Genomic DNA, 8,410 nt, shown 5'->3' on the forward strand with positions numbered 1-8,410 from the left:
AGTCACCGAACCCCCAACTGCTCCGGGTGTGTGTTCACGGCGTGTGTGTGTGTGTGTGTGTTCACTACTGTGTGTGTGTGCACTTGGATGGGTTTAATGCAGAGCACAAATTCCAAGTATGGGTCACCATACTTGGCCACTTCTCACTTCACTAGATTGCGTTAGTCATTACAGAGCTGATCCAATGTTTAATTTGCTCATTGTCAGTAGATCAACTACGGAACTTTCCACTCCCATCAGCACTTTATAGGATTGCGTTCTCATGCTAATTTACCCTGTTTAATAAATCTGGCCCATAGAATTACAACTACAGTACAGAACTGCACCTGTCTCATGATCTGGTTTCAGTCCATCAGTGATGACATCATCATAGTATCCCGGTGTGAATTCATTCACCATCTCTTCAACATCAAAGCAAAATACTATTAGAAATAAAATGCTCTTGCTGGTCATTATCATTTTAATCAAGTAATGATATGACCAGTTTTCAAGACAAGAATATACTGTAAGATCACCAAAAGGATTTCAGAGACAGATCATTCAGGAATTCTGTGGTTTGAAGCAGGAGGTTTAACAGGACTAATAATAGATGAACATCAACTGTCTGACCAACTCTTATTATTAATGGAATTAAATTAGATTTATGGCTCATGTCTCACCCCTCTGAGTGAAGTGATTGTGTCTGTGCTGAATCTCCTCATAAACGGCCTCAGTCGTCGTCCTGTGTCTCCTCTTAGAGAGAGCTGTGAGTGTAGACAGACAAACCTGCTGTCAGTTCACAACACATGACTGATCACACACTGAATAAGACACAATATGACAGTCTCTGGATCTCTCCTACCTCTCCTCATCACTCTGTTCTGCTGAATCAGTATAAGCAGTGGCACTAAGAGCAGTAAGAGCACAACTCCCAGAACAATCACAAGCACTGGGGGGACGGAGAGAGACGCTGCTGGAGGAGTTTGTGGAGGAGCGACTGATGTTGACCGCACTGGAGGAGAAACTGGAGGAGAAGCTGATGATGTTGAGGCAGGAGTAGTGGACACTGACAAATCTGATAAATCTGCCAAAACAGACACAAACACATTAAAAATCATGCAAATGATTGATTTATTCACTCAACTATTATTAGCACTAAAATGATCTAAACATTTTGCTGTGACCTTCACAGTTGAGCGTAACAAGCTTCTTGCGTGAGCAGTCAGTGTGGTTATTCAGGGAGAGAGGACAGTCCCAAGGCAGGAGTAGTGGACATTGACAAATCTGATAAATCTGCCAAAACAGACACAAACACATTCAAAATCATGCAAATGATTGATTTATTCACTCAACTATTATTAGCACTAAGATGATCTAAACATTTTGCTGTGACCTTCACAGTTGAGCGTAACAAGCTTCTTGCGTGAGCAGTCAGTGTGGTTATTCAGGGAGAGAGGACAGTCCCACAGGTGAATCTCATTCCCTCTGCACTCAACTTTGTTCATCCACACAACACTTTCACCAGCACTAAAGGTTGAATTCCCATCAGCCCTCAGTGCTGCTCCACAACCCAGCTGCCTGCAGACCACCTGAGCATCGCTGATGTCCAACTGATCATCACAGACTGAGCCCCACACAGCGTTATGATACACCTCCAGCCTCCCAGAGCACTGGCCCTCCTCTCCACTCAGTCTGAGAGGAAGATGTTCTAAAACACACATCACAAAAAAGGAAACAAACAAACAGTAATTGCCAGCAGAGTACAGTCAGAACAGTGGCATCTGCACAAGAGAATGTGTGCGATCGTGTATATGCCAAGATGAAATCCTGGTGGTGCTGCACATTAGAGTACCATTACCCTACATTGTCTACAGCATTCATGATTTTTATGTTTGCTTCCATTAAATAAACTTACCTGAACACTGTTTCTGGTGGAGAATGTCAGATAGCTTTGACGAGACTCAAGACTCTCCTGTTCTGTAATCACAATTGTAATATATGTATTTCATGCATCTTCTCAAAACATAAATGTTGAAGGATTACTCTTTTATTGTTTGGTGATGGAAAATGCATCTGTTTTACCTGAGCAGATAATTTTGGCCACTTCATCTTTACCACAGACATCCTGTCCCCAGGGTGATGAAGGACACTGCCATAAAGTGGAATCATGTCGTCGACATTTAAAATAATCAAGCCAATTATGAGGCTTCAGTCCCTCTGAATAACTGGGTTCACTGCCAGATCTTCCACAGTTCAGCTCTTGACAGATCAGAGTCGCTGTGTCTCTGTCCATCTGGTTGTAACATAAATTTCCCCAGGATCCATTGTAGAAAACCTCCACACTCCCTTCACAGCCCTCAGTTAACCTGATCTCTTTAAACTCTAGATGGAAAAGGATGAGAAATAATCTCAGCTCTCATCCAACCCTGTTAATTTCAAACACTGGATTTTACATATATATGGACGACTGAAATGTCCACAATTTTCTGGGAGGATTTATTTTTATGTCATAACACTGAACTGTTTACCTGAGCACACGACTCCTACATCCTCCTTGTGTTGACAGTCATGTTTTCCCCAGCCTGGAGAAGAGCAGCTCCACAGGGACGTCTCATTCCCCTCACACTCCACCTCATCCAGCCATATGGGTCCAGAACCAGGACCAAACCAGGCTGGTACCTGCTGGTTACTGAGGGCCACTCCACACTGCAGCTGTCTGCACACCACATGAGCATCTTTAATATCCCAGGAGTCATCACACACTGTCCCCCATGAGCCGCTGTGAAAAACCTCCAGCCTCCCTGCACAGTCTCCCCCAGAACCCACCAGCCTGATGGACCCGCGACCTGATATTCAGAGAAAGAAAAACACATTATTGATTAGTAACAACTGAAGAATCTGCCCAGATGTTGTTCTTCTCACCAAGGCAGGTGATTGACAGCTGTTGTGTGGAGCTGCAGTTGAGAGTTTGTGGAGAGCTGCAGTTCCCCAGATGAGCTTCACTCCCAGAGCACTGGAAGCCCGTCACACACTCATGACTGTGTTCAGGACTGGATGAAGAGGAGCCGTAGAAGTTCAGCACAGAGCCACAGCCCAGCTGTCTGCAGACCACAGAGGATTCAGTGAGACTCCAGGAGTCCAGCAGAACTCTCCTCCAGACCTGATGGATGAAAACTTCCACCTCCCCCTCACACTGTCTCTCTCCAGACAACCGCACCAGACCATCATGAAGAGCCAGAGAGGAATCTGAAAAAAGATCTCATGTTTTAGCAAAATAAGAATTGTGTTAGAACATAATAAAATAGTCTTCATTATACATAATACAGAGAGTTTATTGGTAGTATTATAGTCTCAATGTCAAATAAGTTTACCAGAGCAGATGACTCCAACATCTCGACTATGAGAACATTCAGCTCGACTCCATGAAGAGATGGAACATTCTGAGAGTGTTGTTTCATTCCCGTCACAAGCAAACACATCAGCCCAGATTTCACCCCCCTAGCAATAAAATTGCAAAGGTGGCAAAACTGATTGCAAGCTAATTCATGCATTTGACTTTTTCAATAAAATCCTCTCACTAGAGCAGATGACTCCAACATCTCGACTATGAGAACATTCAGCTCGACTCCATGAAGAGATGGAACATTCTGAGAGTTTTGTTTCATTCCCGTCACAATCAAACACATCAGCCCAGATTTCATCACTTCCCTCTCCAAACCAGTCTGATCCCACAACAGACACAGCAATCCCACAATTCAGCTGTCTACAGAGGACACTGGCAGCTCTCATATCCCAGCATGCATCACACACTGTGCCCCATTTACTGAGGAACTGACGTTCGACTCGACCAGAACAGATGTCAGGACCATTTACCAGCCTGAGATCAGTGTAACCTGGACAAAGAACATGGTCATAATGAAACAGAACAGGAAAGATAACAGTATGAGTAATGATTAATTCTTCAGTTGGTTCTGTTTAATAATTCTTCAGTTGGTTCTGTTTAATACAATCAAAGCAGGGCTTGACATTAACATTTTTGTTCACCAGCCACTGTGGCTATGGTTTTCCAAAGTTACTAGCCACTCAGCATTTTCACTGGCCACAATTTTGCTGGTGGGAAATTACATTTTATATGATTAAAGTTGACTATGGTATACTAAAACACTGTAGCTAGATTTACAACTTATTTAAATGCAAATGTCATGATTTAGTACATGGTTCTCTGTGCTGGATCATATACCAGCAATTCTCAACCTTATTTCCACTTTTTCATCTTTTCTTTGTTTCCATATATTTACAGGGTATCTGCAGGATTTTTAAAATCAAAATTAAGCCTTTTTAAGAGTTTCTTCTTTTTTTTTTTTTTTAAAGAGCTGCATAAATAAAATTAATACCATATGAGTGGGGTAGGGCAATGTCTATAGTAACATTAAACCATAAAATGACATGACTTACAATTCAGATTAAAAATTGGGCATTGGGCAGCCCTTACTGTCAAGCCCTGTGTAATTCAGCAACCTCAAAGGTTGCGAAGTGAATGTACTTGCGTTTTGACTTTGAATCGTACAGTGCTCATTATTTAATACAATCAGTCTTTCGAAGTTGAATCGTCACATAAATACATAGCCTATCGTGATTCTTGTCTTTCCGTCCCCAAATTTAAGACCTCTTGAAATTCTAACAGGCTTTTCATGTAGCATTTTAGAAATTTTAAATTTGATACAACTAAATTTAAGAGTTCTTAATGACCTGCAGAAACCAACCAAAGTGGCTAATGACTGTGTTACAGTAAGCCCTATACACTGCATTTAAAGCCTCTCCACATCCAAGCTCTCTACACACCACCGCAGCATCAGCCAGATCCCAGTCATCACCACACACTGTTCCCCACTGACCTCTATGAAGAACCTCCACTCTACCACTGCAAGGACTGTTACCACGAACCAACCTAATAGTCTCAAAATCTGCGCATGAAAAAGAGAATTTAACCAGAGAGAGAGAGAGAGAGAGAGAGAGAGAGAGAGAGAGAGAGAAAAACAGATAGAATAGAAAAAGAACAGAGCAAGCTAGTGTTAGAGGCCTTATTTGTTTTTGATAATTGTATAATAAATAAAAATAAAACAGAAAGAATACAAAAAGATTAGAAAAGCTGTTAGTTTATATATATATATATAGAGAGAGAGAGAGAGAGAGAGAGAGTTAGAGAGTTGAACTGGAGAAATAAAGCTGGACAAGAGTATATTACAAATAAACTCAAGAAATCAAATAATTTATTTTATTGCTGTTGTATTACAGTGTTTGACAATTGCTAACATACTCTTTCTGAAATTGTGGCTCCTTTTCTTTAAACTTAACATATCTCCTGGAATACTAAACATTTATTTCAAAACTATTTTAACTCTTCTCAACAGTTTTTGCATCATAACTATACAAAACAATCAATCGAATGATAAGCTTATATACACAGCAGCTACACATGGATGTGACAATTGTAAAACACTACCATCATGTGATTTGCAATTTCAGTAATAAATGTTTAAAGGTTAAACATTGACATTTTACCAGAACATATCAGTCCCACGTTGTTTTCTTGAGAGCACTGTATGTCATGTGAAGTTGGGCACAATCGAATGAATGATTCATTTCCTCTACACTGAATCTCTTGTGTCCACATCTGAGTGTCTCCTTTGCCAAAAGCAGCTGCTCCCAGCACCTGTACAGGAGCCCCACAGTCCAGCTCTCTACACACAACCTCTGCATCCTGCTGGTCAAAGGCAGTGGCACACACTGACATCCACGTCTGATTATGAAGGATCTCTATCCTCCCAGAGCAGCGAGATCCTCCAACCAGCCGGACACCTGAACAAAGAAAGAAAAAGAAACATTGGTAACATTTCCTTCAAAATACATACACAGATACTTCAGTAGGTTAGTGTTTTTAGTAATATTTACACAACACAGAAGACCATCGGTCACTATGATTATGATATAGACATAAAACAATAGCAAGTCAGTGTTAAAAATTTCATGACATTAAATTACCAAAATAAAATGAGAGAACATTTTATATAAACGACAATCACCTAGTTGATTTACTCAAGGCGAAGTGCTATTTGGACACTGAATGTCCCCGTTTAAATTAGTTTGTGGATGGTTAGTACATAAGACAGAGTTGATAGCATGCGTTGATAGCTTGCGCAAGAGTGGCATGGCCGTTTAGTGAATTTGCTCCAAAAAGTATTGAAGATCAGTCTCATTCACCTGAACAAATGACACCAGCATCTTTGCTATAATCACATCTGCTTTTACCCCATCCGGATGATCCACAGTTCTTCAGTGTAGATGCTGATCCAGTACATAATACTGTAGTCATCCAGATTGGGCCTGATCCTGATCCAAAATAAGCAGCACCCAGAGCGCATCTACTGGTTCTCCACAGTCCAGCTCTCTACACACCACTGCAGCATCAGCCAAATCCCAGAAATCATCACACACTGTTCCCCACTGACCTCTATGAAGAACCTCCACTCTACCAGCACAGCGACTGTGACCACCAACCAACCTCACATTCACACTGTCTATATAATGCACAAAGAGAATGAAACCAAAAAATATTGAAAGACAGAGAGAAAGAAAATTTGAGATGCAAAAAGACTCAAAATGATGATGAAAAAATACTACATTTTAAAGATGATTTAAAAGGAAAGTAATTCTAACCTGCGCACACCAGTCCAACATCATTATCATGTGAACAGTTGTATTTGTGTGGCAGTGATGTTGGACAGAGGTGAATCTGAGATTCATTTCCTCTACACTGAATCCAATGAAAGAAAAAGAAACATTGGTAACACTTCATAATAAGGTTCAATTTGTTAACATCAGGTAATTCATTAGTTATCCCAATGTAATAATGAACAAAATTATTTTAAAACATTTAAGTTAAGTTTAATTAATCAGTATACTATTGTTCATTTCGATTCAGGCTTGTTCATCATAAAAATGTATGTTAATTTATACAAACTCCTATGTTAAAATTGTATATAACATTTACCTAGATTAATAAATGTTGTAAAAGTATGATTCCTTGTTAGCTCATGAAACATAATGCTAATAAATTTAACCTCATTGTAACATGTTATCAGATATTAAATTATGTATGTCTGATGCTTATTTTAGACCTGGACATTATTTTTGTCATGAAAAACACTGGTACATTTTTAACAACATAATTCTAGTCATCGTTGGTCAACCATTAAGCATTATTCATTAATTTTAAAAGAAAAACAATTTCTAAATTTGGAAAAACAGTTCAAATAAATACAAATTTTAATGAGAGGTTGATTTGAGGTTCATCACTGAGGACAGGTTTGAAGTAGTTTACCTGAGCAGATGACTCCAGCATCTTTACTATGATCACAGTCATGTTTACCCCATCCTCTTGACCCACACATCTTCAAAGTGGACTCTGATCCAGTACACTCAGCATAATTTATCCAGATCGGTCCTGTTCCTGATCCTGATCCAAATGAGCAGCACCCAGAGCATCTACAGGTTCTCCACATCCCAGCTCTCTACACACCACTGCAGCATCAGCCAAATCCCAGTTATCATCACACACTGTTCCCCACTGACCTCTATGAAGAACCTCCACTCTACCAGCACAGCGACTGTGACCACCAACCAACCTCCTGTCTAAATAATGACAGTGAGAATGGCAGATGAATAGGAAATAGAGGACAGAGGGAAATAAATATTAAGATTGGGCAGTAACACAGACACACACACACACACATACACACACACACACACAAATGTAAAAAATAAAAATGATTTTACTCAAAGAAAATTAATTCCAACCTGTACACATCAGTCCAAAATCATTGTCATGATAACAGTTTTTTTCATGTGATGGTGAGGTTGGACAGAGGTGAATCTGAGATTCATTTGCTCTGCACTGAATCTCTTGTGTCCACATCTGAGCGTCTCCTTTGCCAGAAAAAGGAACATTTGTAACACTTTTTAGTAAGGGTTAATTTGTTAACATCAATTAATGCATTCAGTATCATGAACACAATGGACACTAATGTACTAATCATTTTTAACTCATAGTTGTTCATCATGATGTATTAATGTTAATTTATACAAACTGATATGTTTAAAAGATGTATATTGTAAAAAAATTTGATGTTGTAAACAAAAAGATGATTACAGAACGTTTTACAAGAAATTGCTGCTTCAATCTTTTTCAGTGTAGAGATTAGATTAACTAATTAACAAAATTAGATTAATAAATGTTGTAAACTCATGATTATTTGTTATTTCATAAAACTTAAAAGTTTAACCTCATTATAATGTGTTAAGAAATATTAAATATATGTTATGTATGATTGTCACGAATCCTGTCCATGAACTTCCGTCCGCTTGCCACCAG

General features: G+C 39.4%; 1 pseudogene; it reads right to left on the minus strand.

The window, feature by feature from the left end:
- The window catches only part of LOC107724549 (scavenger receptor cysteine-rich type 1 protein M130-like), an 11,536-nt pseudogene extending 4,134 nt beyond the window's left edge, over positions 1-7,402 (minus strand).
- Positions 7,403-8,410: the final 1,008 nt, after the last annotated feature.

This window comes from Sinocyclocheilus rhinocerous, unplaced genomic scaffold, assembly GCF_001515625.1.
Source record: "Sinocyclocheilus rhinocerous isolate Xijiao unplaced genomic scaffold, SAMN03320098_v1.1 scaffold2410, whole genome shotgun sequence".
Classification (NCBI taxonomy): domain Eukaryota; kingdom Metazoa; phylum Chordata; class Actinopteri; order Cypriniformes; family Cyprinidae; genus Sinocyclocheilus; species Sinocyclocheilus rhinocerous.